The sequence below is a fragment of the Eutrigla gurnardus genome (assembly GCF_963514095.1).
Source record: "Eutrigla gurnardus genome assembly, chromosome: 17".
NCBI classification, from domain to species: domain Eukaryota; kingdom Metazoa; phylum Chordata; class Actinopteri; order Perciformes; family Triglidae; genus Eutrigla; species Eutrigla gurnardus.
The window spans coordinates 19,095,178-19,122,769 of record NC_139928.1 but is presented as its reverse complement, the minus strand read 5'-3'; the positions used below and the strand labels follow the sequence as shown (position 1 = coordinate 19,122,769).

The following is a 27,592-nucleotide window of genomic DNA, read 5'->3' as shown; positions in this document are numbered from 1 at the left end:
CCAAAGCGAAGATGGAGGTTTAAATTCCTACAGCAGCAGCAGTTTTGGTATCACACAGAGATATCACTACGCTTCCCACAATGCCCCCCGTCTCCCCTGGTGCCAGCGGAGACCTTCAAGGTGGAGCCCGCAGGGCCTGATGGGAGTTCGGGGACAACGGGAAGTAAACAGGAAGCAGACGGTAGTGGAGGAGCACAGCAGGACTTCACACGGTGCAGGTAAAAGGAGATAGCAGAGGTGTTCTGTAATGTTTGTCATTAGCACATTAGCACACAATGTGACTTCACAACGCGTACAAAGCAGCAATAGTGAAACCTGGTCAGTGTCAATGTGGAGGTAATGGTGCTGAATTTCAGTTCTGACAACTGAGATGAGCTAAGAAATGTTCCCCCTCCGGGACAAACCATCATATTTAAATAGTATAGATCTATAAGCTCTTAGACACTATAAATAAGATGCTGTCCCAATTTGGCACCCTAAGGTTAAAATAAATCCAGTACGATCACAGAAAACAGAAGCAGAAAGATGAATTAAATAGTGTTTTCTTTGTACATCCAGTTGGGATATATATACGTTATCATTACTTAAGTTAATATTAATCAAAACAGCATTTTCGGCCCGCAGACCTTCATCAGTTGTCTTGGACACAGGATCTATACTCAGCTAAAAATAGACCCTTATCTATTGCGCGTCTCATTCCCAATTCCAGAAGTCATAAATCATTAACACAACAAACTGTTTTGACACACAAAATTGTTTCTCTACAGTTTTACAGCAGCACGGCATGATTAGTTAGATGAGGATACATTTACATGGTCACAGGCTATGTGGATGTGATAAACGCTGATAAAGCATAATATTCAGGCCAGGTAAATGACCCGCAGTGAACAAGGACAAAGGGACTATTGCTGCAGAGAGCCGAGTCACATCCATTTAAGCCGACCTGCATTCACTCAGGGAAACAAAATCAGGAATAAAATGTGGGTAAACCAAATTACTGGCCACAATAGCAGCGAGGAACACGTCAAGCAACCTTTCCTCTAAAGCATCTTAATCAGGGAGGGAAGAGGAATTCATCGACCAGCTCCACGGGACAATTTGGCAGCACGAAATTATTATCTCCGGGTGAGCGAGCTAATGACATCTCTGGCCATGAGATCATCTTCATTCCTTCAGTGGAGGATGGACCTCCAGTTAGAATATTTCTGATACCACAGCGATGGCAGAACAGAAAACAATGTGAAACTATGTAAACTGTGACTCTGACGGCTCTGCGTTGTGCCTCGACGTTAAAGGAATTCAAGCGTTGAATGAGCAGCCAATGGACGTTGGGTGTGTTGATGGGGGCGTGGCCAACTCAGGTACATTGTTCTCTCACCTCCCTTCAAGTCTTCATTGTGGACATACACCATCATTATGAAATGTAATGGCTGTAAAAGTGGTATTTACTGACAGGAGGAGACGACTCGCCAATCTAGTTTTCAACTTTTGCTTTCCTGTCGAGAGTTGACTGAGAACATCGACACGGCTGTCATGTCCAGTACAGTACGGTAAATATGAAGCTTACCATAAAGACTGGATATGTGTGGATATGGAAAACGAAGATAAATAAAAAGTTAGTTTGAGTTAGTTTGTTATTAACATTTAATTTCAGACGAGGGTTCACACAAACAAATATTAAGTAGACGCAGGTAACAACTCTTTAAGACCACAACGCTGCTGTGCTGTTCCCATCCTCACTGCTCCTCCGAGAAGGTAAAACCTTGATCACCTTATTTCCCTTCAGTCTTGCTCCTTTTCCCCCCTTTTCTCCCTCACATTCAGCCTGCAGCCACAGTGTCACACAGCTCTCATTAAGACACACACACAGTCATTACATGCACAAAATATCCTGTGTGATTATAGTCTTGTCAGAGTGAAGGTTAAGGCCAGAATATGTAAGATATGAGGGGAGAGATGGTGATAACATGTATAATGCTCTCATGGTCCTGCAATAAACCTTTAGTGTTTCCTTTGACCAGAATACTTCAACTAATGGATACATCTATCCCATAGGGGGCGCTACAGCAGCATCCATGGTTTCTGAGGGGTCTGAAATAATAACGGTTGTCACACACTTGCACAGGTTTGACTGTAAACACTTAAGATGTGCCAGTGAGACGACGGCGAGGCCGCTCCCCGACTGGCATGATGCTGATAAACACGAGAGAGCGCTTATCGTGCTGTAAACATCTGTGTGGCGGGACACATGTGAGGCTGTTTGTGACTCTGCAGCAGGGACACCAACGACAACAAAAACGGTCAAAGATGAGGGGAGCTTCCATGTCGGTGCCACCTGTTGCTTTACGAGGTTTGAGATCTGATTCTGTCAGCAAAACGAAACCCTAAAAAAGGTAACAAATATATGAGAATAAACTTATAACATGGTTATTCATAATGAGTAGGACTGAAACTATTCCTCGAATAATAAAAATCATCGATACAAGGTCTTTGCTTCATTTTAGAATCAAAGCAAATATTTAAAAAAAAGTAAAAACACAGTAATTTAATTATTTGAATTCTGTGTTTGAGGCAAATAACCACCACGGACTGTCACAAAAAGATGAAAAGGACAATATTCTTGTATGTAATTAATGTAAAAATTTAAAAGTTAAATTAAAGGGAAGCCAATTTTATCTGATAACAAGATTAATGGATGGAATAAATAGAATATTTGATGTGTGAGGTCTCCCTCTCTTTGGCCCTAGACAGCAAAACACTAAAATGGCTTAATAGCGGCTGTAAGACTCAGAAAACCCACATATGTGCTCCATTAATCATCCTAATACAACTCCTCTCAGCAGCCCATAGAAAAGCTCATTTAGTAACGTCGCCCATTCATTCGTTTTTCTCCATTACACATTCAGGTCACATCTCCCGACAGCTATTTCAAAGAATGGCATCTGAAGCACACTATTAAGCTGCCGTTTAATGGATACCATTGGACATCCGGATATATCATTGTTACTTCTAAAGCGTGCTTTAGTGCCGTAAAGGTTCTGCCTCATCTTCCCCCGTGCGATCGTTGAGCCTGCCACAGTATTTGACGAGTGGGACAGAATGTGTGCACGTCGGTGCTGCTGGGTTTCAGCAGGCGAGGCCGGCGTCTCTGTGGAGAGTTCACCGAGGATGTGACACAGAATACTAAATAAAGATGGTGGCTTAATTATGCTGTCGCATTACATTCATGTATGTAGGTGAGGCCCACTGTGATGGTGTAATGTTGAAATAATAACTGCTAGAGCTCCTGATGTTTGTCCTGTCGGGTCAGATGCAGGTTGCTGCGGTAACGCCGAGCCGGTCTCAGGCTAACGTGGAAACAAACAGCCTCCAGACGTTTATGTAACCTGATCAACAGGCTTTGAAGCTCAGACGGCCGACTCGTCTGCTTGTGATATAAAACAATGCAACGCTACTACTGGTTTGTGAAGTAACACGTTGTTCTCTCAGCACCAGTCAGAACAGATTATTTGACAGGCTTGCATTAACAGGCTTTTAGAGTTAAGTGGATGGCGTTGCCATGGACGCCGCCCATTTGCTTTGTGAGCGGACGGACGCTTTGAAGCTTGAAGAAGTTCCACATTTTTGCCGACTGTACTTCAAAGCACCAATTCGGCTAACTATAGCCTTCTCTACAATCAGACTTCTTTTTCAACTGGAGGAGTCGCCCCCTGATGGTCAGCGGAGAGAATACAAGTGTAAGGCACTTCAGCGTTGGTTTCTCTGTCAGACCCGGAGATTGGTGTCTGTCTAAAAAGCAACAAAAGTTTGTGTCGGGCAGGTCTGGATGATTTTTCAGTTTCATCTGTTCATCTGTCATCTGTGCTCAAAACTTCTAACATTTGGCCAACATGAGAGCTTTAGGCTACAGGGGTTTTGGTATTTTAGTAACACAATTAGTGGTTTTGTGATTCATCTCCCTCACTGAGAAGTTATGTGGAAATATAAAAAAGAAACACTGCAATCCAACATCCATTTTTCTGGCTACAGTGGTTTAACATCCAGAATCCGGTAAAGCCATTAGTAGTAACTGAAGCAGTCGAGATAATGTTTTTCCAGCATAAACTACATCAGATAAAATAAGGAATGTGGCCGACAGAGTATCCACACAAACCGCTGACTTCTTTCACATGTGGAGGGGGGCAGTCACATCAGAGTGTTTTGTGACTATTTAGGGTTGTTGTGGTTTAACACTGGATTCAGATCCAGATGCTGTAATGGAGATGGAACTCAGGGAAGGAGGAGGATGCTCATGCCTCGCATGAAACCAGCAGTTGATCTGAGGTTTATAGTAGCGGCCTTAGAGGACAGTGGCAGACGAGGTGTGTGTGTGTGTGTGTGTGTGTGTGTGGGCATCAAACTAAAGCTCAATGTGTAGCTGATTAATTCAAATGATTCATTATAGTATTTATCGAGCACAAATGACTGTTGGTCAAACAAAAAATAAAGAATGTAAAGAACTCACTTATGACTCCAGAAAATTGTTTACAATTATCTGATACTTTATGGTCAATGATCAACCAAATTACTTTTTTTCAACATGTATAATGCTGAGGCCAGAAGCTCTCATGAATTCCACTCAATTATTGTCTTAATTTGTTTTGTTTTTCGTGTTTATTACTGCAGCGCTTATATCATATGACAGAATACACTCATCTACACTGATAAAGGAAGTGTGGGGGTTGATTGACCTTGAAAAGATGACCGCCCACGGCCGATCACCAGCCTGACCTGCCGTATCAAACGTACTGGATAAGAGACGTGTGTATTATTGGAAGATTAAGTGTGTGTGTGTGTGTGTGTATAGCACATGTGTCATTGTGTATCAGTCAGGGATCGTCACTGAGTGGCATCAGGATTAAAATGCTGGTGGGGGATATGGTATTCAAGGCTAAGTGACCCTAACGAAGTGTTCAGCAGGTCGACCCACACTGAAACACAGCGACCTGGTCCTCCTGCTGCCCTCTCCTCCATTGGCTCCCAGAGCACATGTGCTCATCAGCCAGACATCCCACCTTACCTGCCTTACAGTAAACTACCATCCAAACAAGGTGATTACTTACACACTTCATACTAACCCCGCCCCCTCCTTAGAGACACACATGCCCAGGCACATTCCTCTCATTAAGGTCATTTTCATAGCACTGGGGGGGGACGACAACGTCACATCAGTACCAGTTAGAAAGCAGAACAGTTGAGACGGCAAAGAACAAAGTCAAATAATGTGTAATGTGCGCATATTTATCCCCTCCAATCCAAGTAAATCCGCTGCTAACACCACTTTATACCCATGACAATCTCATGACGGCAGTGACAACAATGAAGTTAATGTTAGGTTAAACAACAAAGTCAAAAACCACTCGTGAGGCTGGATTATTAGAAAATGAGCCACACATGGCGGCTTACTGTTTTCTACTGTTTTCACCGGCTAGGAGCGGCTGGTGTGAGCTCCTGAAAACAAAAGGCCTCCTGTATGATGGCGGAGGGTTGGGTCCACTACCGGACTGTCTGCACCGCATGGCAAGTAGTCCAGGTCGGACTCAAGTACTCTGGTCACCTGACCCGCACGGGTTCCCCGAGTCACATTCTTAATAGGAAACATTACAGAATGATTCAAAGCTGGCCGTCGTCACAGCGGCTATAAACAGCCAGAGGAACTCATGTTGAAAGAATACTAAGTAAATATACTCCCCTTCAATGGATGACTCACTGACACACACACACACCCACCATCTTCTCCATTCATATAGTCAAAGATCATACAGAGGCACTAGGGATGGGACGATATAGGATTTTATCGTGGATCATCACAAGTGAGAGGAAAAAGCTTTTTTTCCAGAGCAACAGTCTAAAAACATTTCATTTGTAATCATATAAAAATAAAAAACACCATGTATGAGAAGCTTTAGGCTCCGAATCTCTCGCCCTTTCTTGACAAATAACTTAATAATTGATCATAATAGTTGTTGGATTAACTTTCTGGTGTGGTGGTTGACTTGGTGGTTCATTAATCAGCAGCGTTTTAACCGCCAAGCCAGAAAACAAAGCCGAGTCCTTGGTTCATGAACTTGAAAACACGAGCCTGCTGTTAGCACAGGGGGCATTGACACAGAAACACACAAAGGTACACAGAAAAGTCAGCGAGGGGAAAGAAAGGACATATTGAAGGGGACATGAACGCAGCCTGAGAGGTGGCAGCACACGTCATGTGACCGCGGTGACCAGGTAGAGAGAGAGCGAGTGCTTTATGGAGCTGACAGCCTCACGCCCATTCACGGATATTTGTCGGATCATTACTCTCCCGTGGCAGGTGACGCCACATGAACGCATTGGGACAAACAAAGGGCGGCCCCGGAGAAGGACACTTGTTATTTCATTTCAAAAGGTGTAGCAGGCTGCGGGGCCCCTCGCTGAGGTTAATCCTGAAGGAGGGGAGTGGATGCAGATGGTGGAGGGGTTGCAGCCCCCGCGGGGAGACCAATATTAGAGTCGATGGTGCTATTCCAGTTAATCTGAAGCATGGTGATCTAGAAGTACGCCAGCTGGACGATAAGAACTTCATTACAACAACACTCACTTTGAAGTCCTTCCCATTAAAAGGAGGGGGATAAGTGCAAAGTTGCTTTTTGTAAAAATGATGCAATACTTTGAATCATAAAAGTGGTTTAATGTGTTTGTGTTTTCGCTCAGTGTGTGATCAATTAATTACATTAGCGAGGACATTTTGGCTTTTAAAGAGGAAGCTCGACTGTAAGTCAAAGGGGTTAAAGGAGATTGTCGTCGACTTAAACGTCTACTGGTGTGAAGCCTCAGATGGAGCAGCTGTTGGACGAGGGGGGACGGGGGACCAGGGGGGGGCTGTGCCACATAATATCACCAAACCACAAGTAGCAGCAGGTGTAGCCACGGCCATAGATACACTTCGAGACAAAAGAGTCTAAATTTGAACAAAGCAGGACAGTGGGATGAATGCAGAGAGGTTTCTCAGAGGCCTTAAATTAGAGAAACAGACCAAATCGAGGGTCCGCATCTCATTTATGGTAAAACAATGGACACCTGCATCACCTCACACCCCGACATGTATGAAGAGGAGGCATGGGACGATGTCATAATTTCATGTGGAGGTTGTCCCGCCAAAATAGTTGTGATTCCTCAATATTATCATGAAGACCATCAACATATATTTACAACTCTTAAAATGCAACCAAAACATACTGGATCACTTTTCCTCAGTTTTATGGCTCACAGATAGGAGACATCTTTTTTCAGTGAAAACAATCAAAAAATAAAGATTTACAGTATTTCCTCCCAAAAGAAATCAACAGCTGTTGTGAGAAAGTTACAGTAGCTGTGCTAATCTCAGTGTCAATCACATAAGAAACTCCACTGCTTCTTTCTTATTAGCTGATTAGAATGATTTATTCCCCTGAAATAAACTTCACTAACTAAACCACATTCTATAAATCATACATGGTGGTGCAATCATTGTTTATCTCTTGTTCCAAACTGAAGCTTTGGAGACCAAACTCATATTGTATTCCGGTGACCACAAGCAAATACATTACACACAAGCCCAGAATATAGAAAACGAGAGCTGGTTTTGTGCTTTAAATATGTAAAAGCTGGTTCCCGCTACGCCCGGCTGACTGTGGTGACAACAGCTGCTGAGGCGAAAGCATCTCTGCCCGACTCCCGGACGCCACCTGACCCTCCAACACACCACCCTGCTGTCGTCTTCTCCCTTTGCGAGTGTTGCGTTTCACGTGTCCGATTTCTCGCCGGCGTCTGCTCGGCTCAAGTGTCGTTGATGACAATAAAGACACATTAAAGTCCTCGTTAACGCTTTCTCTTTGATTACACCCCCGGTCATATTGTGCAACTGTTTAACAATATGTGCGAGAAAATCATAAATCCAATATTTTCTACTTCCTGGAAAACTAAATATGAAGTGTGCTTACAGCTTGTAGCAAAAAATTTCAACCAATAACATCCATTAATCAATCAATATGAAACTTTTAGCGCCACAGAGTTAGAGAAGGTCATGAAATTCCTCCCAGCGATACGTCCCCGATCTATCATGTTTCACCCAGAAATACATCACAATAGATACTCTGGAAATGTTTTACTTTAACACCACGACCAACGCGAATACAAACAACAAGCAGCATGTGACAGTTAGCCTCTGAAGCTAATGATATCATGCTAAATGTCCAAGCAGACACCAGTGTTAGCTGTTAGCCGTCCGCCCTTCGACTGACCCACGTCGTATCTGGACGGCGTACGGTAAACAGACAGTCCACCTGAATGTACGCCACAGAACGGTACAGCAAGGTTACACACAGATAGGAGCCAAGAAATCATTTCTGTGTTCGTCAGTGAGTTCATAAAGCTGTGTGAGTGAAAGCACTGCCCACACACACTCCACTATCTCGCTGCTCCCTGAAGAGCAGGTATGACGCCTGCTATTTAAACAGCCCAACCCATCGCTTGGGTTTCTGATTCACAACATTGGTGCGACACGTGCAACATGTCGCTCTCCTGATCTCACCTCAGCCCTCCAAACACAGATGTAAAGAGCCTTATAAAACACCCTGAAAGTGCTCATAAAGAGAGTGTAGTTGGAGTTTCTATCATGATCACAGGCTCCACAGATACTTGTAAATGACAGGTGACAGGGTGGAAGTGGGCACCGACCTCTTTTCTCCTCCAGGTCCTGGAGGAACTGTCTGTAAGCAGCCGTGGAGCTCATCCCTCCCTCCCGGAGAAAAGAGAGAGGAAGAGAGCGGGGGACGGAGAAACGAACGGAGAGAAATTATTCAATAAAAGTAGAGGAGACAGCACAGGAAACTGGTAAGAAATGGCGGTAAACGGGGAGAAAAGGTAAAACCAAGAGGAAATGAAAACAAGTGGGGTGGTTAGAAAAGGTGAGAACAAGAAAGAAGGGAGGAGGAGGTGGAGGAGGAGGGAGGAGGAGGAGGAGGAGGGAGGAGGCTGCAGTCGATCGGTGCTCCCCTCAGGATCCAGGCTGTCGAGGAATCCTTAATCACGTAGATAATCTCTCATCTCTGACTCGCTTATTGCCTTCTTCCTACCGGTCTTCTGTTGCCGAGCCCGTGTGTGTCGGCGGTTACGGGAGCTCCGAGCGTGGCGGCGTGTTCGCAGCTCTAAGCCGGATAGAGGAACTGGACTTTGACCACAAGGCGGGTGATGTCACTGCCACAGCCAGAAACATGTGTTGCGTCTAGAGCGACTGAGTGTGTGTGCGAGTGTCAGAGAAGGAAATTAGAAAAAAAAAAGTAGGCGTGTTTTTATTACTCAGCTGTGCTTTTTTTTTTTTTTTTTTCCAATGCAGCATGGTATGTTGAAGCTGCAGTTTGTACGGGAATGTTTGACTGTCACACATTTGTCATGCAGTCAGCCTTACATTGTGTGTGTGTGTGTGTGTGTGTGTGTGTGTGTGACACTTTCAGCTGCCTCCTGGATCAACATACTGGAGCAGATTACAGAGCAGCAGACAAGCAGAGGCCTCTCCAACACCCACTTTCCTCTGTTTTTCATAGTTTTGCTGCACAGCCTTGGTCTCTATGCTGGTAGATCATCTCATGTGTGTTATTAATGTAAATATTTCAGCCTCTGCGCTCACCTCCCTCATTTTTACTGTAAATTTGTGGAAGTCATCATGAGCCTGCCTACTGTAAACATTAAATGCAGCGTAACGTCATTTTCTGTAATCCATTGTTTTGTATTTGAAAACAAATGTATTCAAATTACAATCATGAAAGAAAGAAAAGCAGGAACTACTCCATTCATAGTGTGAGCACCAGACGAATGCTTGATGCATTAACCCATAAGAAGCCAGTATTGTTAAATGGGTTGAAACTTACTTTTTGTGCACGTTTGTGTCACTTATGGACTTCATGAGTTTAGAAGAAACATTCTAAGTATTTTAAATGTTTGTGAAAACTGTGTCACTGTGGGTTCTTCAGGGTTAAAATATAAAAATGAACCACAATCAGTCAGTTAATCAATAAAATATTCTATTTGATTGTATAAAAATAATGTATAATTTACATCCTCTCTTGTATTCTACCTGGTGAAAAGTTAAACACCACGTTGGAAATAATTAGCTGGTGTTCAACATGTAACGGAGACAAATGCACACCAAAAGGGCAGATTAGGCCAGATGAGGTCTGGTGCCATGGCAACCAGCAGGTTGTCGGCAAGTTGTCCAAACACTTCAGGGCCACTTGTAAGACACGTAAGTGGTGTAAATGGTGGGAGCACTGAATGTCTCTCTCCACATAACAAGGGAATTTACATCAGGAGTCGGATTAGGAAATGTAAACGGACCACTGCTTCAATTCACACCAGGAAAATGTGGAGGAGAGATTTCATCAGTCTGCAGCTGTAGACGTAGACGAGAAGTGATGCGAAGCTGTGAATTAACTGAAGGATGTACGACTTTTCATTTTGAGCTAATAATTAAAAAAGTTAGCACTTTGTCTCTTTGTTGCAAATGATACACAATTTAGTTTTTTTAGGTAGAAGTTACATTTGCAATTTGTTTATGATCCTTCATGAAAAAAAATGTATCTCCCATTTAACAATGTTTCCAAATATCAATTTTATTTGGCTGTTGCATTCAAAAGGTCCTTTTCCGTGAAACAAACCTCTCTTTGATCTCTCTCTCTACCTCAGACATAACAAATACACATTCACAGACAAACACACACAGCCAGACGTTCCTCATCACTGGTCCACAAACACAACGCTGCACTAACTCGGTGGAGGAGCTGACTGGCTGCTGACGGACATGAGATCAGGATGATTTCTGTTTAACAAAAGACTAATTACTGATCAATGGGAGGGCAGTGGATCAATCAAGTGTGTGTGTGTGCGCGCATGTGTGTGTGTTCCAGAGGGATTTGAGATGACCTCAGTTAATGACCTGACCCACAAAGTTCAAAGGGCGATAGCTTTCAATTTGCCTCCATTAATCTGTTTCCTCACACACATGACACTGACTCACGGGGATTTGAACTGAACACACACACACACACACTTCATGTGACAACTACACTACAAACTAGAAACCCCTGAGCAGACAGAGAAACGGTGCAGTTCAAACACCCTCGCTCTATTCAAGAGCTCTTTCAAGTTGAGAAAAAAACTAAAATGTTGAAAAGTGTTCGGCGATCCTGAACGCACCCCTGATTCTCCTCTTTCACACGAACCCTGTCAACGGCAGCAAAGGCAACCCTGGACACACACTGAGAACACACACTGGGCACACACACACACACACACACACCGGGCAGAGGTTGGTGGTGGTGTGACTGGTTACCGTAGCGACGGCCCATGTGTTTTCCCACCTTTTACACAAGGATTAAAAAAGGAGCAGGACACAGGAGTGCACTGTAAACTGGTCCAGAGGTTCTAACAGTTAACTTTAACAACTAAACCACAACAGAGTGTCAGTGCACTGGGAAATATTGTACTGGGAAACAGAGTGTTTGGGGAAGACACACTTCCAGACAGCAAAAGCAGAACAACAGTTGCACAAGATGCATTCCTGTTGTCCATGTAAAGCAAGTTTCATCTCAAGTGTCTCCGGCCGGAACTGGACTCAAAGAGGATGGAAATTCTCAGATTTCTCCCGAAAGAAATAAAGGGTAAAAAGCTCACACGACCAGCAGTTTCAGCAAAGAGGAACATTTTTTAGAGGAGGAGGAGAATTGGATGTATTTACCTTTGTTGGAGGAAGTCAGCAGAAACAGCAGCAGCAACATGGAAGAAAAAAAAGAAAAAGAGACACTCGGTTAGATTGGCTGAAAATGAATGAATGCATGTAAACAACGAAGGGTATCCGAAAACATGGTGACCACTACCCAGAATGCAATGGCATCATTGCCCTTTCTTTACATGAGAAGCTCATATATACGGAGACGGTGTGCTTTTTTTTTTTTTAACGTTATGCACTTGAACTTGCAGCATCTTTCTGAGTCTCTGTTGAAACAAGCAGAAATCACAGAAGGAGGCCAGACTTCAGGGTTTCATATCTTTTGATGTGCTTCATAGCAAATTGTCTCTCTGGAGAACGGCGAGTCTCAGTCTAAGTGAGGTTTCCTTTAATGTCTGGGAAGTTGCTCAATGTGAGAAGAAGACAAAGATGAGGGACGGACAGGTTGGACGGACGCGTGGACAGAATTGTGATGTGTCTGAGGGTTTGGAGGTGAAAGGCCTCTGATCTCTGGGAGCGAACAGAGACACACAGGAAACAAAGGAGCATTCATCAGGGAAAGGCAGAGAAGTGAGTTTGGTTGGAAGCGCTGTCATGAGAGTGTGACAAATGGACCGAAACACACAGAAGTTAAGTCATAGCTCATTTTCTAAGAATGGAGGGAGGAAAAAGAGTTTTCTGGAGATGCATGTAGGTCAGCTTGAGCAGAAAGAAAGAAACAGTGACGAAGCACAAAACATAACGTGGAGTTCAGCTTGTTAAAAATCTTCAAAACGCCAAAGACCTCTAAATCGTGACTAGAAGTGACATGAAGACCTATTTAAAAACCAAATAAAGCAATAAAGCTGGCATTATTCAACACAAGTAAGCACAGCGGAGCAGTGTGAGGAAAAACAACATCTGGAAATCAAGGGACAATTTGTTCAGTCAAGCAGAAATGCAAGAGAAAACTTTTTTTTCTTTTACAAACTATCTGCATCTGGATTAAGAACCTGATCAGGATTACAGTTGGATTTTGTAATTTTACTCTAGTGAAAGAAATAAGTATTTCTGCCACCATTGACTATATAAACACATCATTACACACACACACACACACACACACACACACACACACACACACACACACACACACACACACACACACACACACACACACACACACACACACACACACACAGTTAATGTGAAGGCCTGTTAATCTCCAATCTTGTGAGGGCAATTTAAAAAGGAACCTCTTGTCCTTTCATGTCTGAACTGACTCCCTCGTTGACACTGTGTGTGTGTGTGTGTGTGTGTGTGTGTGTGTGTGTGTGTGTGTGTGTGTGTGTGTGTGTCCTTGTCCAAGCCGTATCACCTGATTTGTCCCATCACAACAGGCACCAGATGAAAGTGATTCCCAGCCTTTGTTTTACCGTGCGTAGCGTTTCTGACCACACTGGGATTATTTTCCCGTCATCTTCTCTTTTAATCTCCGTCATCGATCGTTAATATAATACCTCGGGATTGTCCGTGTTGTGTCATTTCCAACCTGTTGCTACTATAACATCCAAGCCGATTTGGAGTCCGATTAGAAAGGGTCTTGTGAAACAATGAGAGAAGTTGACATAAATATTGTTGGTCTCATGGTGAGCTGCAGAAGAATCTTCTCAGATAGCTCAACACATCGGCTCCTTGTTATGTCACAGATGCTTTTGATCCCACGCGTTTCAAGTCTGTGAAGATCATTTTATCATCGATTCTCCTCGAAACAAAACAAAGAGAATAAAAAAGGAAGTAGTGGCATCATGTTTTGATAGTAAATAATACTACATTGAATGGATATATGCCTCTGATTCAGCGTTTATGGAAGAGATGATAAAATATGACAAGTAGTGTTCAACACACAATGGCAGGGAGGGGCTGGCCCAAAAATCCACTACAGGCCTGAACACGTCCGCCCCCACAAACCATTACATGAGTTACACCATGGAGGCAGCTGCAGGCTGGAGCTCCTCCATGTTCCACTAATGAACTGGGACGTTTTCATGGGAGGCCTGTTTTACTACTTAATCTGCTGCTTCCACGCTGGATATTGCAACACATTCTCCCACCAATGTGTCAAATAATGCAGCTTGCTCGGAGCTCCGAAGCTCTACGATCCCCTCTAGCGTCACTTTTTGCACGCGTCAGTCACCGAGTGTCAATATATGCTCGTTACACGCCTGGGGTCTTTTCAAAATAAACTCCTGTTAACACTGGAAGTTAGATTTAGGAAACAGAACCACTTGTTTCAGTTTTGGAAAAGAGTGTGCTTGACACAATTATCCTGGCCAAAATAATTATGATACGTAATATCATCACGATAATGATCAAAAAATGCATAAAGCTTTTAAAATGGCACTCAAACATACTGGAATCATAATATTTGTATTGTGTCACAGATGAGACATCTTTATTTAGTGAGCATCCTATTTAGTTTAGGAGAGAGGAAGACAGCAGGAGGGAGAGAGGAAGACAGCAGGAGGGAGAGGAAGACAGCAAGAGGGAGAGGAAGACAGCAGGATGTCGTATTTAGCAGTGGAAGGGTTAATGTCAGTGATTCATATCTGTTTGTTTTCCAGCAACAGCAGTTTGTTTTTTGGGAACAGAACAAACAGATTACCTAGCAGGAGTAGCAAACAACAATGGCTGAACAAACAGAGAAAGGAACTCCATGATGTCACATTTCACACGGAAGAAAAAGAGGAAAAAAGGGTAAACAAAGTGCATTGGACTTAAATAATCACGTTGTAATGTTGTTGTAAAATACGCTGTGTGTGTGAGATGCAGACAGGCAGACCAGAGGTGGACCACGATGTGGAGGTGGCTCTCAAATAAAACCATTCAAAAAGCACACAAACACACAAACAGGTCTGAATAACAGTGGCTAGCTGCAGAGAAGACAAGGTGGGCGACGCGTAGATGATGTGGGAATGGGTGAACGATCAGGGAGGCTGAGTGGGAGGGGAAAGCAAAGCAGAGAGAAAGTAGTACCTCATACTACAGTCTACATCCATACATGTCTAAAATGTCACACATTATTTTATCCTATTCAACATTTATGTGAAATTGTCACAATTGTCTTCCTCTGGTCACTATAAGTATGTAATAAACTTATATTATACATCCTATAGTACACATCGTCACGTACACTAATCCCATGTACGGTACAAAACCCACACACACAGTCAGACACCTGTCTGATGTACTGAGCGCCCCATTTTAGATTGAAATGCACAGTTGTTTAAGAGGAGACAGACAGGACAAACTTGTCCTTCATTCACAGTTTAACAGTCAGCACAGCTACATATAGCACTTGGTCTACGTGCGTCACAGAAAACACCGAGCAATGTCAGGTTCTCCTTTTGGGAAGTCTGAATAAGGAGCATGTTTGCTAATGTTATCGTGACACAACACTGGGGTGACTCCTTTCCAACAGGAGGGGAAGCACACTGAGTCATCCTGAACTAAATACATTCACAAATACAGATACAAGGCAGCACTATTTTCTTGCGAAAAATGATAATATTCACCCCTCCTGGTAAACAGTGATGCCATGTATATGTCTAGGGCTTTTATTGTGAAAGGTCAGAACAAAAGGAGCGGTATACACTGCCTTTATCATTGTGGAAGCAATAAGTATATTTCCCCCAAATTAATCAATAAATAAAAGTTCTTGATGAATTGTGGGATACTTTGAGTTCAGACAGGTCAGACAGAGACTTTTTTTTTCTTTTTTAACTGTAATGTGTGATAAATTACTTTATTTAAATCTTGAATCATGTTCACATTTCATGAGTTCATCTGCACTCTGTGGAATGATTATGTGATGAGACTCTCCACCCGGGGGGTCGCGTGTCTGACAGACATACGATCGTCGTAAGTGTGAATCGCACCAGTCACAGCCCCCCATTAAAAACACATCCATCTCTCTTTACAAGCGTTAAAAGCTAAAAGACTAAACTGGAGCGACGCCTCCTCTGAACACTCTTCTGTCTCTGGGAGTTCCCGAGCTGCATTATTAAATATTCACACGTTCATCACTTATGAAAGGCTTTAAAGAAACACGGTCAGCACAAACGGACCGACCCGGGGAATCACTTTCATGTTGCCTTATGTGCGGCCATCCTTACCAAAAAGACAAATCAATACATTTCATGGAGGACGGCTGCTTTTTAGCCGACGACTCAATCAATGCTGACTTGAAAACCAAGAAAGATCCTCTCAAGAACTTTTACTGCTGACTGCTGACGTCACTCTGCCAATATGGAAACATCTTCAAAACTAAACATCCCATCTACAAGAAAAGATTTCATACAATGTATGAAGAATATTTCATTAAGAGGAGAGAATGGCTTAAACACGATTAGGCCTGGGACAATATGAACTTTTATCCATATCAAAATAATTGCGACATAATATCACAAATTGTGAAATATTGAATAGTAACCCCTGTATCGTGATACACAGACACACTTTATAGGAAGAGAGCAGACAATGTTCCCTACAGTACACACTGTAGACGGAAATGGAAGAGTAAGTACAGGCAGAAACTGCAGTAAGTGATGATCAAAGCATCTACATACCTAAACAGTAGCAGGAAGGAGCTGCTGAAAGGAATAAACACACCCGGAGACATGACTACGTTTCCCCCTCACTTAGAAGTCTCACTCTGGCTGGGATTAACACCGCTGCTCTTTAGAAACACAACCATTCCTCTTGTTCAGGAAGGTGGGACGAGTACAACATGATTACATAATCTAAAAAAGCATAATGATACCCAAAGAAACCATTAACTTTGGTCACGCTTAAAGAGGATTTGTGCCCCATGAACACACACACAGAGAGACTGCACTGTCAGCTAGCGGCCAGCTGTTAGCTCACTCATTTCATTAGAGAGAGTAATTAATAACCACTCATCAACTATGCAGCTGGAGAGAGACAGAGGAGAGGCAGGGCCCTGGATGGACGGGCTGAGTGAGGGGGAGAGAGGAGGCAGGCTGGATGGGATGCTTGTGGGGGAGAGGATGGCAGCTGAACACAGGGCTCAGAACGCATGGCATCCATTTAGTCCCCATCAGTCACATTTAGTGAAGAAATGTGATGTATTTTTCAGCCGACAAGTTTATTTTGGAATAAATATTTCCTAATTTCATCCATCCATCTGTCAAATCCAACGCATTAGAACATGACACCATCATTTAATTCTGAAAATTGGAGCAGTCACGCCCGGTAGAGAAAGCCAACACCGTCACTATGCCACTGCCGAATGCAAGGACTTCAAGAATAGAGGATTCTCTGGTCAAGCAGATGAAGTTACCAGCCAATAATCGAGAGATATTTGTCCGTATTTAGTTCTGCCACCCTGGTTACACCCTGCAGTGGTGGGTAACAGCATGCCGCTAACATCTCAGCTACCAAGTAAAGAGCCTGGAAGTCCCCTCTCTCAAAAAGCCATCCCACTCTGGAGTCACACTTTAGGAAGCAGCTGTTTGCACTGTGAGCCAGCAAGAAGGCGCTGTGTCATCCGCCGGGTAGAGATCCTCTTTTTTATGGAGGGAGTATCAGCGGGCGTCCACACCCTGTAATGTGACAGCAGTCAGTCTAAACGCACAACATGCAAATACTGATCTGACTGCAGCCAGCTGACCCCCCCCGACACGCCCTGAGACCGCAAGCAGCTGGGGAATACAGCTGGAGCCGCTACGTGCAGACGGCGAGCGCACCAGGATATAGAAGCCACGGCTGCCATCTTGGTCGTTTGAGACACCAGAGCATTGACATCAGTGGGAGGTCGGAGCCTCTTCAGCCGCGACAGTGTGACTTATTTCACAGTGAAATGGAATATTTGCGGTGAACATTTACAAGAGCGATTTAAATCAAATCCTTCGCAAAAAAACTGAAAACAAGGATCATTCTGTAAAAGTATCAAACTAATGTGATCCTGAATAAAGTAACACATCAGCTATCCGTTGAATTAATTAGATCTCGGCCACATTGTTTTGGAAATTACATTTTCTTTCCCGCCAATATTCAAACATCCGGTTTCTCTCTGTATTGCTCTTCGATGCACAAATGCAGTTTTACATAACTGGTGTGGCTAGCTATCCGCCCAAAGTCCCATTTGATTGGGTTATTTTTTGTAAACAGGATGAGTCATCAAACATGTGAAACCATTTTCCAGAAGAGAGGACGGGGATTTTTGATGTAAAAAGAATACTTGAGAGAGGCACAGGACTAAAATAGGGTACTTATTGAGAAACTCACAAAGCTTCCTGTGAATTAAACACACACCTGCTGCTGCTGGGGAAACATTTTTGACTCATCACTTCCTGTGTTTGGAGACACACACACGTTACTGGGTGAGGGTGAATCATCTCGACTAAAGGGGAGATAATATGCTGCTGTATGTAGAAGCGGGTTGTGGTTTTGTTCATATGGAGGAGAAAAGAAGGGTGAGAGAGGTTGTAAACGAGGAGGGGAACTACCGGCAGGAATAACGCAGACTGGGTGTGCCGACAGAGACAGGTGGGCTACAAGAGACTGCAACAACTGGGAAACATGCATATCACATTCACCCACACCCGCTTCATCAATCATCGCCACGTCTTTCTCTATAGGTCCCTCTACTGGCCTTCACTCAGGGCTGCGTCGGGCATCCGTCAGTTGTCCCGCTGGCTCGTATCCAGGCGTGAGGAGGAATTTGGGCTCGCCACACACACCTGTTTGAACCTCCTCCACTTAAGCTCCCCCGTCTTCTCAAACACTCGGACAGATCCACATCACTTGTTTGAGCACAAGGAAGCTTCTCATTCCAACATCATCTGGCTGCAAACCAAATGGCCAGCATCCATGAATCATCATCATCTATGTCACACATGCCAAGTGTCATTTCAGAATGTCTCTGTGTTATGTGTTGTTGTATCAGCGACCTGTTAGTGTGCTGTTTTCCATAGATTATTTATCAGGCAGGTAAGGCCCAATGGAAGACACGTGTGATATGCATTATGGGAAGTGTAGGATCTGCCTGACCCAAGTTAGGAAGTAAAAATCTGCTAAAATCTCTGCTGCATTATTCACTTTCTTTACCCTTTAAAAGAAACGGACCGATCACCGTTTGCATCATCCTGTTAAAATGGATCAAAAATACAAACTACAACAGCTAGAGCGTTCATTCTTTTTGCAGCAGAAAGCCAACAGCTTCTGTCTTGCTTGCCATCACGTTGAATGCTTGTGACAACGTCATTATTTCATGTGCGATGCAAAGCCGTGTGACAACACTTGGTGGTGTCAGAGGAAGGGTGCCAGAGGCTGCTCATCAAAATGAGCAAAAACAAAATGACATCACTTAAAGTATGAATACCAATGTAGTGTTCATTTCTGTTGCAGAGTTCAGCGAGTTAAATATGCTCCTCTCACACTTTTGGAACTGCAGAGGTCAGTTTATTTATAATATCCTGCTGTCTAAGTTAGTTTCCAGCACAGAGAGAGAACAATGTTCAGGGCAGGACGAGCCCAGTATTAATATATGTGGCATACAGGAAATTGTGCTCATACTCGGAGCGCCTCGGGAGGCGTTTGGTAGCTTCGGTTTCACCGTCGGGAGTCTGAATGAGAGACGGAGCTACGCGGCCGCATTCCAACACCTGCAGCGGTGATTCCGCTGCTTATTCCACGTGCAGCGTGGCGGCAAAACCATGCTAGTGTGAAAGTAGCATGAAGTCAAACCACGGCGTCGGCGTGCCTGTAAGTCACGAGGGATGCTTTTCACTCTCAGACATAACAAGCAGGAGGAGAAAGCTGCATACGGCTGCAAAGCGGACGCTATAAAAATAGGCCTTTGTTCAACTTCTCGCTCCCTGTGTCCTTCCTGCTATCCAGCTCCCTTCTGGGATCCATTCCCTCCATTTCCTCTCCCTCCCGCTCAGTGGATCTCTCCTTTTCCACACTTCTGTTCTTCTACCTCTCCTCCCTTTTCAAACCAATCTCCTCTTTCCCTCCTTCTGTTCTCTCTCTCTCGACGTCAGTGGAATTCCTATACATTACAGGTTAAAATGATTAGGTAACTCATATCAGGCCAGGCTGCATTCCTCCACACTACTGCGTCCTCCTGTCAGCAGCCCTCACGACAACGTTTACATTCACAACACCTTCCTGCATTCCTGGATCTCGTGGCTGTAAAGACGTGCAGTTCACCATCGTTTGTTTAGTGCAAAACAGGAAGAGGAGGAGAGACATCAGATGTCGCAAACCGCTAATGATGCGTACTAAGCAAAGTCCTATTAATGTACTAACATTTTTTTATGTTATGACTATCCTGCCAAAATAGTTGCTACATTGACAGAATGCCATAGTGGTGAAGGCTCAAAGACCTCAGCTAGAGGTCACTGTGGATCACATGGGACAGCCGCTGTACTCAGTGCAGCAGGAATGTTCTTTCCCAGGTTCAGACGCTGTGGAGTGTGCATTATGTAATACTAATGAACCTGCTCTAACTGCAGTCATTCAGGCATCAAGTGGGTTCCCACAGAAGAGAGTTTATTTAGTCGACCTGCACGGACGAGGAAGTTCTGCAAAAAGCATGAAGACTGAGGAGAACAACAATGAATTTCACATTAATGCACCGTTGTGGCAGAAACCTTCCGTCTCTCAGCTGCACGCTGACTTTTAAACGGAAGAAATAACACACAAAAACTAGCTGGAGGCACGTCTATGTGAGTGGGCTGCTCATTTCATTTCTGACAGAAAGACAGAAATCTTATCCCATCATAATCACCCAGAAAATAAATACAGGACCTCCTCAGGCAACGCTTATCTTACCAGAATAGTGCTGACGTAAATAGGATTTCATTTCTTCTTATTTTATTTTTAATTACAAAACATACATCAGCAGAGGGGCAATTTAGTCTTCAAAATGAAGTAACTTTTTAACGTTTGGGGGACAGATAAATCATCAACACGAGCAATGAAAATATGTCATGGGGAGATTTATAAGAAAAGAAAAGTCAATGAGGTTTGTTAAACTACAGGGTCATTCGTTCGATACGTCTACAAAATCTTTTTAATCTTATTATTAATACATTTTTAACACATTTTTCCATAACATAAACGTTGTTTACTATATCTACCCACTCCTTTTTTCTTCTTTAAAGATTCATGGTGACATTGAAATCCCGTTTTAGCCTGCTACTGGCCCACAGTTACTGCATCAGCAGCAGTGTATCAGCACTTTGAATCAACACTCAGCTTCTCAGAACCAGTAGGAGAGCCGGGAAGTTATGGGCGTATCAAAAATGACACATTTTTTGTAATTTCCTGTTTTGTCCAGAAGCAAACAGTCAGGAAAAGCAAACCAGGGCAGACCGAGAGGAAGAGTCCCCTGACCTCCACAAGGGGGCCGAGTTCAGAGAGGATGGAAGAGAGAGAGAGAGGGAGACAAATGCAGTAAAGGCTGGAGAGAGAGGAAAGAGAGGGAAAGCAGCAGGAGTACCGCAGTATAAGCAGCCTCGTCTCCTCTGCGTCAGAGATAAAGATTTCATTCATTGGCCTCGGACAAACGCCACCACTCGGTGCCCTCCTCTCCCCTCCTCGGCTCCCCTATGTTCCTTTCTCGTGGCCTTTGTTGCTCCCCTCCTCCCCCCTTTTCGCTCTCCCTCTCTTTGGCCCTGCTTCTCCGTCTCTATTGATGTGAACAAAGTGAAAGGGAAATCGCCCGGTGCAGGGCTGTGATCTGGCTCTGCTCGCACACCCACCCACTCCACGGAGCTCCGAGGCAGCCAGCGGAGCGACAACCAGGCTGGAACCAGTTCCACCACTTCAGGGCACTGAATCACTGCAGCGCTGCCGGGAAGCTGCGACCTCGAACCCCTGGAGACCTTGGAGAGGTTCTGAATGGCAGAACTGGGTCTCCGGAGGAGCTGCGGGGTGAGTTCAACGGCTCTGGTCCAAAACACCGTGCCATTTTCTGGATTTAGAGTAGCAGATTCGTCACCAAGAAGTGATGATTTTAATTAACACAATCAATGCTGTTCCTGAGTCCTGACATCCCTGCATAATCTGCCCGGAAAGTTCCTGTCCTAATTGGGGGGAGGACGTCTCTGGAGCTGTATTTAGAGCCTGGTCCCCGCGGTAGAAACACAATGTGTTCCTCAAAAGGTCCCTTGTCGCTGGGGAAAGTCCCTGCAGTCGATACGGGGGTTATAAAGGTATGATGGGAGGGCCCAGAGCCGAGTCCAGCAGAGCTAGAATACCGGACTCTGATTACATACATGTTGGTGAGCCTGACAGCAGGATGGAGGAGTGAACAGCGAGAACGTCCTTCAACTCACGTTCAAGTTCACACTGGAACTGTATCAGCTGTCCTGCAGCTGAGCTTGACCTTTGACCTCGCCACAGGGTGCAAAAGAAAAGAGGGCTCCGTAGAGTAGAACATATTGCAGCTATGCGCTGGTATACAGAGTGTTCCTGCTATGTAAGGCTGTGGGATTTGTACTCGTCATGGTAGGAGTGGACGTACGGCTTGAACAAGAGAGCAGGGCATTCATGAAGTCATGCTGTCCTGTTACACATCTGAAGACGTCACCAGAACTCGTTAGCCTGCATACAGGACACTAATTAATTACTGAGGCCTTGAATGACGGCATGAGGGCAGGAGTATTTATCAAACATCCCAGGGAATGTTATTGTTCTTATTAAAATTCTTCAAGTAATTTTGCATTTGTTTTTTCAAATACTGACCTCGGACCATCATAATAAACTTGTACTCTGATGACGACTCCTGTGAGGTTTTCCTGCCGGAGGATCTGTGTAATATGTAGCTGCTTATTAACAACCGTTTTATAGCTTTTTACTGGTCTACAGTCATGAGAGGGGTTTAGAGTTAATAAAAACTAATCTGATAGAACAGAAAAAGAGGGATTTTTAAATTTAACTTTAAATTAATATTCTAAGCGTTCTCCTCGTGTCAGCGTTTAAAACTTTACAGCCTTTCTTCCGACCCATAATGCACCTGAAGTCTGCTACCCGCCTGCACAGTGGCAGGCCCAGAGAGAAGGAACAAACACCATCTTTGTTTTTTGACTTGACGGAAATAGAACTTGGGTGTTTCTGCCAAAATAAACCTAGACAGCACAGAACAAGTAGCGGATTAGCAACCTTTGCAACAACAGAACATTAAACCGAAGGAACTTTGGTTAAGCTGTAAGCCCGAAGTCGAGACTGCTGTATTATCCTTTAGTACTGCTACAAGTTAGCTTCTGACCACCGGTTGCAGCAGCGCAGCTGAGCAGCACTCCAGTCTGAAGTTTGTATTTATATTAAGGGAGCAGACTTTTCCACCTCAAATTAACTTTGTGTGGGCTTTTTGCACAGGACCTCATTTTCTTTCCACCCTTGAAATTCATTTATATAAATAAATCACAATATATTGCAATTTATGTTATCACAATATTCAACTTGAATTGTTTAAAATCGTAAGAAGATTGCATTCATCCAGTGAGTTCATATTTCCAATGAACTTTCTGTGATTTGAGGAGACCTGTCACTGTCCTGGATCATCCTATACGAGGCGTTCAGCTGACATCCATCAGTAACATCACTGAGGTAAGAGACGGACTGGACTCATCCTTATGGTGCAGGTATCTAACCACAAGCTGCCTAAACATAGCAGAAAAGACAGTTTCCCCTCAGGAAACGTGTCAGCTGAGGTGATTGTAACAGTCTAAGTCTCTGAAGTCAAGATAAAGAAGTGCATTCATTCCTTCTAATATTAGCAGAGGCAGTTATTCATTCAGTGGATGTTTTCAGCATTTTATATATAGCAGCAGTTTTATTTTACTGAATTACAAACAGTCTACACAGCTCTCATTACATAAATGCATAGTAACACTGGTCTGGTCCTTTAAAAGTCAAGAGGCAGCGTTTTATATATAGTACCTGTTTTTCTTTGTACTGAATTATCATCATTAGGTCTACAAAGTGCACTATTAAATCATAAAATTGAATTTCTGGTTTGATTTCATTATATCAGAACTCCAGTTCTACTAAATGGTTAGAGGAATTTATTGTATAATTAGAAGCTGTCGAGTTATTAAACAACATTTACTGTCAAGAGATCAAGCAACGCCAAGCAGAGTGAGAGACGTGTGGAAGCAGACGGAGATAAAAATGGAGTGAAAGGAGATGATTCTGCAGGGAAACGAGAGAAGTGAAAGAAAGAATGCAAAAAGGTGACGACAGAAAAATGCTGAGAAAATATAAAAAAAGAGACAGAAAGGAAGACGAAGACAGAAAGAGAGAGACTCGTCTGGCACTGACAGCTCATTAGAAACCTTCTGAAAGTGCAGATCAGGCTGCATGGAGCGAGGACTTCCCCGGATCACATAATTACCAAACACTGAGACGACCACATTGCACAGGCACATTGACGCACAACCTCAGCACACACACACACACAGAGGGACAAACAAACGGGGATCAGTGACGTGGTCTGTGATGCTGTCTGCTTTGCTTGAAGGGACATTTCCTAAAGAGATTATATCACACTTAAAACACTTAAAACTAGTTTACAACATGACGATGATCCCACACTGTGATCGAGGTGACAGTGTTTCTGCATCCCGGATAGGCGTCTGTCTGCCTCCGTGTGCAAAGAAGCGATAAAGCGAGCCATGATAACCTGCCACTGTAAAATAAACCGTGCTATTTGCGTGCAAAGTAGGTACCACAGAAGTTCCATTAACATGTCGTGCTATCAGATCATCAGGCTGCAAAACATGTGGTTTGTATTAGATGAGCCGGTAGACAGACTGGTACGTTAACACGCTCGCTGCTGCAAACATGCAGCGTGTCCGAGTGTTTGACATGAGGATCTCGGTATGCGAGACACAAAAGCAGACGTGTCTAATCCGTTTGAACACGTGCAGACTGTAAACAGGCGTGTAAGAACTAGACCTGAGCTGTCGCTGGATGTCTGACTGTGCTGCTGCAGGTAGAGGAAGGTGGTTCCATAACTGTTTGTGGGACACGCACTATTGCACTGCTATACATGTGAGGACTCTCACACTCCACTAGATTTGCATTCAAATTGCACTTTGATTTTGCATTTTATCTGATGTTTTTCCCCTTTTTATCTTAATCTTAATATCTCTTTGATTGTTCTTACCTACGTTTTGTAACTGAATCTGATGTAAAGCAACTTGTGTATGAAATGTGCTATAATGCTTAAACTTGCCTGAACTGTAAAACCAAGTCTTGACACTGAAGGAGAGAAACAGTCCTATGAAGAAGTGAGCGTTCACCACACTGTCCCAAGTTTCCAAAAACATTTTTTGCACAGTTGTAAACCTCAGCTGGTTTCCTTACAATGAACACAATCTAAATTGTAGAGTCAAATTTAAGTGACACATCTTTCCTCAAATAGCTTTGCTAAATATTGCTGTTTAAGGGTAACCATGAAATGAAACAATTCAATGTGTTTTCTTTTCTCATTTTGGGACACACTGGTTATTCTGGTATGAATAACAGTCAGAATGCAACTCTGGTGGAAAAACCCAACCGATTACAAATCTAGACCAACTATATTTGCCTTTCATGCTGAAACAGAAACCCATGGCACTGGAAATGTCATGCCTTCCTTTACAGCAGTGAACAACCCATTGATGCCATTTGAATACACATGAACTGTATCTATGGTTGAATAAACATTACAGGCTGCAATATGTGAGCACCCATTCACCCGCAGTCTGACCTGGTTTCAGAGAACCACGAGACGCGCAGACACCCAGTAAAAAAAGGGGACAGTCTGTCTCTTACCACCATGCTAATTCAATATTCATAACTTTATTTAAAAATACCCACACTTTCAGAAAACATAGGGCAGAGGCTGACTGCCATCTGGTTTCTGACAAGCGAACCAATTCACATGGAATGTCCTAAAGGTTTATTAAAAAAGGAATAAACAGAAAAACATCAAAATCAGATCCTGACTCAAATTTAATCATGAAAATATGTGATTACAATAAATCTGCGTGGGGACAAAAGTAAGTCCCACCAACTTCTTAAAATCATTTCTTTAGAGCCCCACCTTTAACCGTGTCAACAGTCGGCTGTCTTCAGTTTCAGTTGTGAATCAGCTCATTTCAGTGAGAGTCCCTTGTAACGGGGTTTCCCAGTTTGACAGATAAAAGCGTGTCCGTTTTGCCAAGATGTCATCTGTCACTTGAGAAAATGAGCTCTAATTAGAGAGCTCAGCTCACGTTGTTAGGACTCGTTCTTATCAATGGGAAAGAATATCTCACGTCAAGAATAATCCACGACAGGAAAGTGGTTTAGTGGAGAATGTTCTTTGACTGGAGTTGTCCTCTCCACTTAACTCACTGATTTGAGAAGATCAACAGAAATTCAGTTAACAGAAAATGCAATTGCATGCAAGCATAAATAGATCCTTTGAATGTTATGTGATGGAGTCAATTTATGAACTTTTAGCTTTTTTATATTTTCAAATATGTGATCTGAAACATTCTGTAAAGTGGTTGGCTCCTGTCAGATCACATCTTTCCCATTGATGATAACAAGATCTAACAACGTGAGTCTCTAGTTAGAGCTCATTTTCTAGCTGTGACAGAAATCAACATCCTGGTAATTAAATACATGTCACACTTTTATCTGTCAAAACAGGGAACCCCCGTTACAAGGGACTGTTACACTGAATACACTGATTCATAACTGAAACTGGAAATAGGGCCAAGTAGACAGATGGACTGATTTTGACACGGTAAAAGGGTAGGGGTGCAAAAGTAATGATTTTAAAAAGTGGGTAGGACCATCGTCATTGAATAGGTCCAACGCCCATAGAATGAGATACTTGTGTTTCAGCTCCACTTTAATGTGTGATCGGGGATTAGGTTTACCCTAAAGTGAGAGGTATTCAGAGTCATAAGGCTTCTTCCTCTCAAGTCTCCTGTCTCTTTAAGAACAGTAGAAGAAAAAACAGCTGCCAACTTCCTCTCTCCTCCTTCTCCTCCTCCTCCTCCCGCCATCATGCTTGTTATTTCAGGAATGTTCTTGCAGCTTCACTTTCACTCTGGTTCTGCTGTGTCACTGCTGGCTTCAACACACACAGACACACACATTCATGCACACGCACACACACACTTTTTCTCCCACTTTCAGGAATTTATATATGAAGGGAAACGTGCGTTAAGTGAGTGTTTGCAGAGGTATGTTTCACTTAAATCAACAGAAATCATGACCTAATTGTGTGCTCTTTCCACAGAAAGTGGCTCCTCAAGCTCTAAAGCACACACAGAGAGGGAGGGAGGGACGGAGGGGGAGAGAGGGAGGGAGGGGAGAGAGAGATCAGCCTTCAGCTATAATGCAAAGTTAACTTGTGATAATAACTGTTATCTCCCCAGGGCGACAATGAGCACCATCCCTCCCACTCATGCCTTTTTCACCACTTCTTATTAAATTAATGTCCGACAAGGTCACTAAGAAGTTGACAATCTCCAGCCATAATGTGGCGTCTCAATATTTTCCGTTTCACTTCGCTTAAGAAGATAGTTTTACCACGAGGCATTATTACGTTACCAAAGTTCAAATGTGCAGCAGACGAGAGACACAAGACGATGCCAAACATTAAAAAGGTTAGAGCCACAAATAATGATTATTTTCATTATCGATTAATAGTTCACTCGGCAAATATTGAAATTTCTCTCCAAGCTGAGACTTCAGATGTCTTGTTTTGTCCGATCAACCGTCCAAAATGTTGATATTCAGTATTTTAAGATGTAT

The 27,592-nt window shown here is 43.4% G+C and overlaps 1 protein-coding gene and 1 long non-coding RNA gene across 2 annotated transcripts in view; one reads left to right on the top strand and one right to left on the bottom strand.

The window, feature by feature from the left end:
* The window catches only part of macf1a (microtubule actin crosslinking factor 1a), a 180,027-nt gene that overhangs the window by 126,354 nt on the left and 26,081 nt on the right, over positions 1–27,592 (bottom strand). The window lies entirely within an intron of this gene.
* On the top strand, positions 4,504–5,837 carry LOC311028027. Its single transcript, XR_014598673.1, has 3 exons — positions 4,504–4,800; positions 4,960–5,090; positions 5,472–5,837. It is a non-coding gene; the product is annotated as an uncharacterized lncRNA (long non-coding RNA).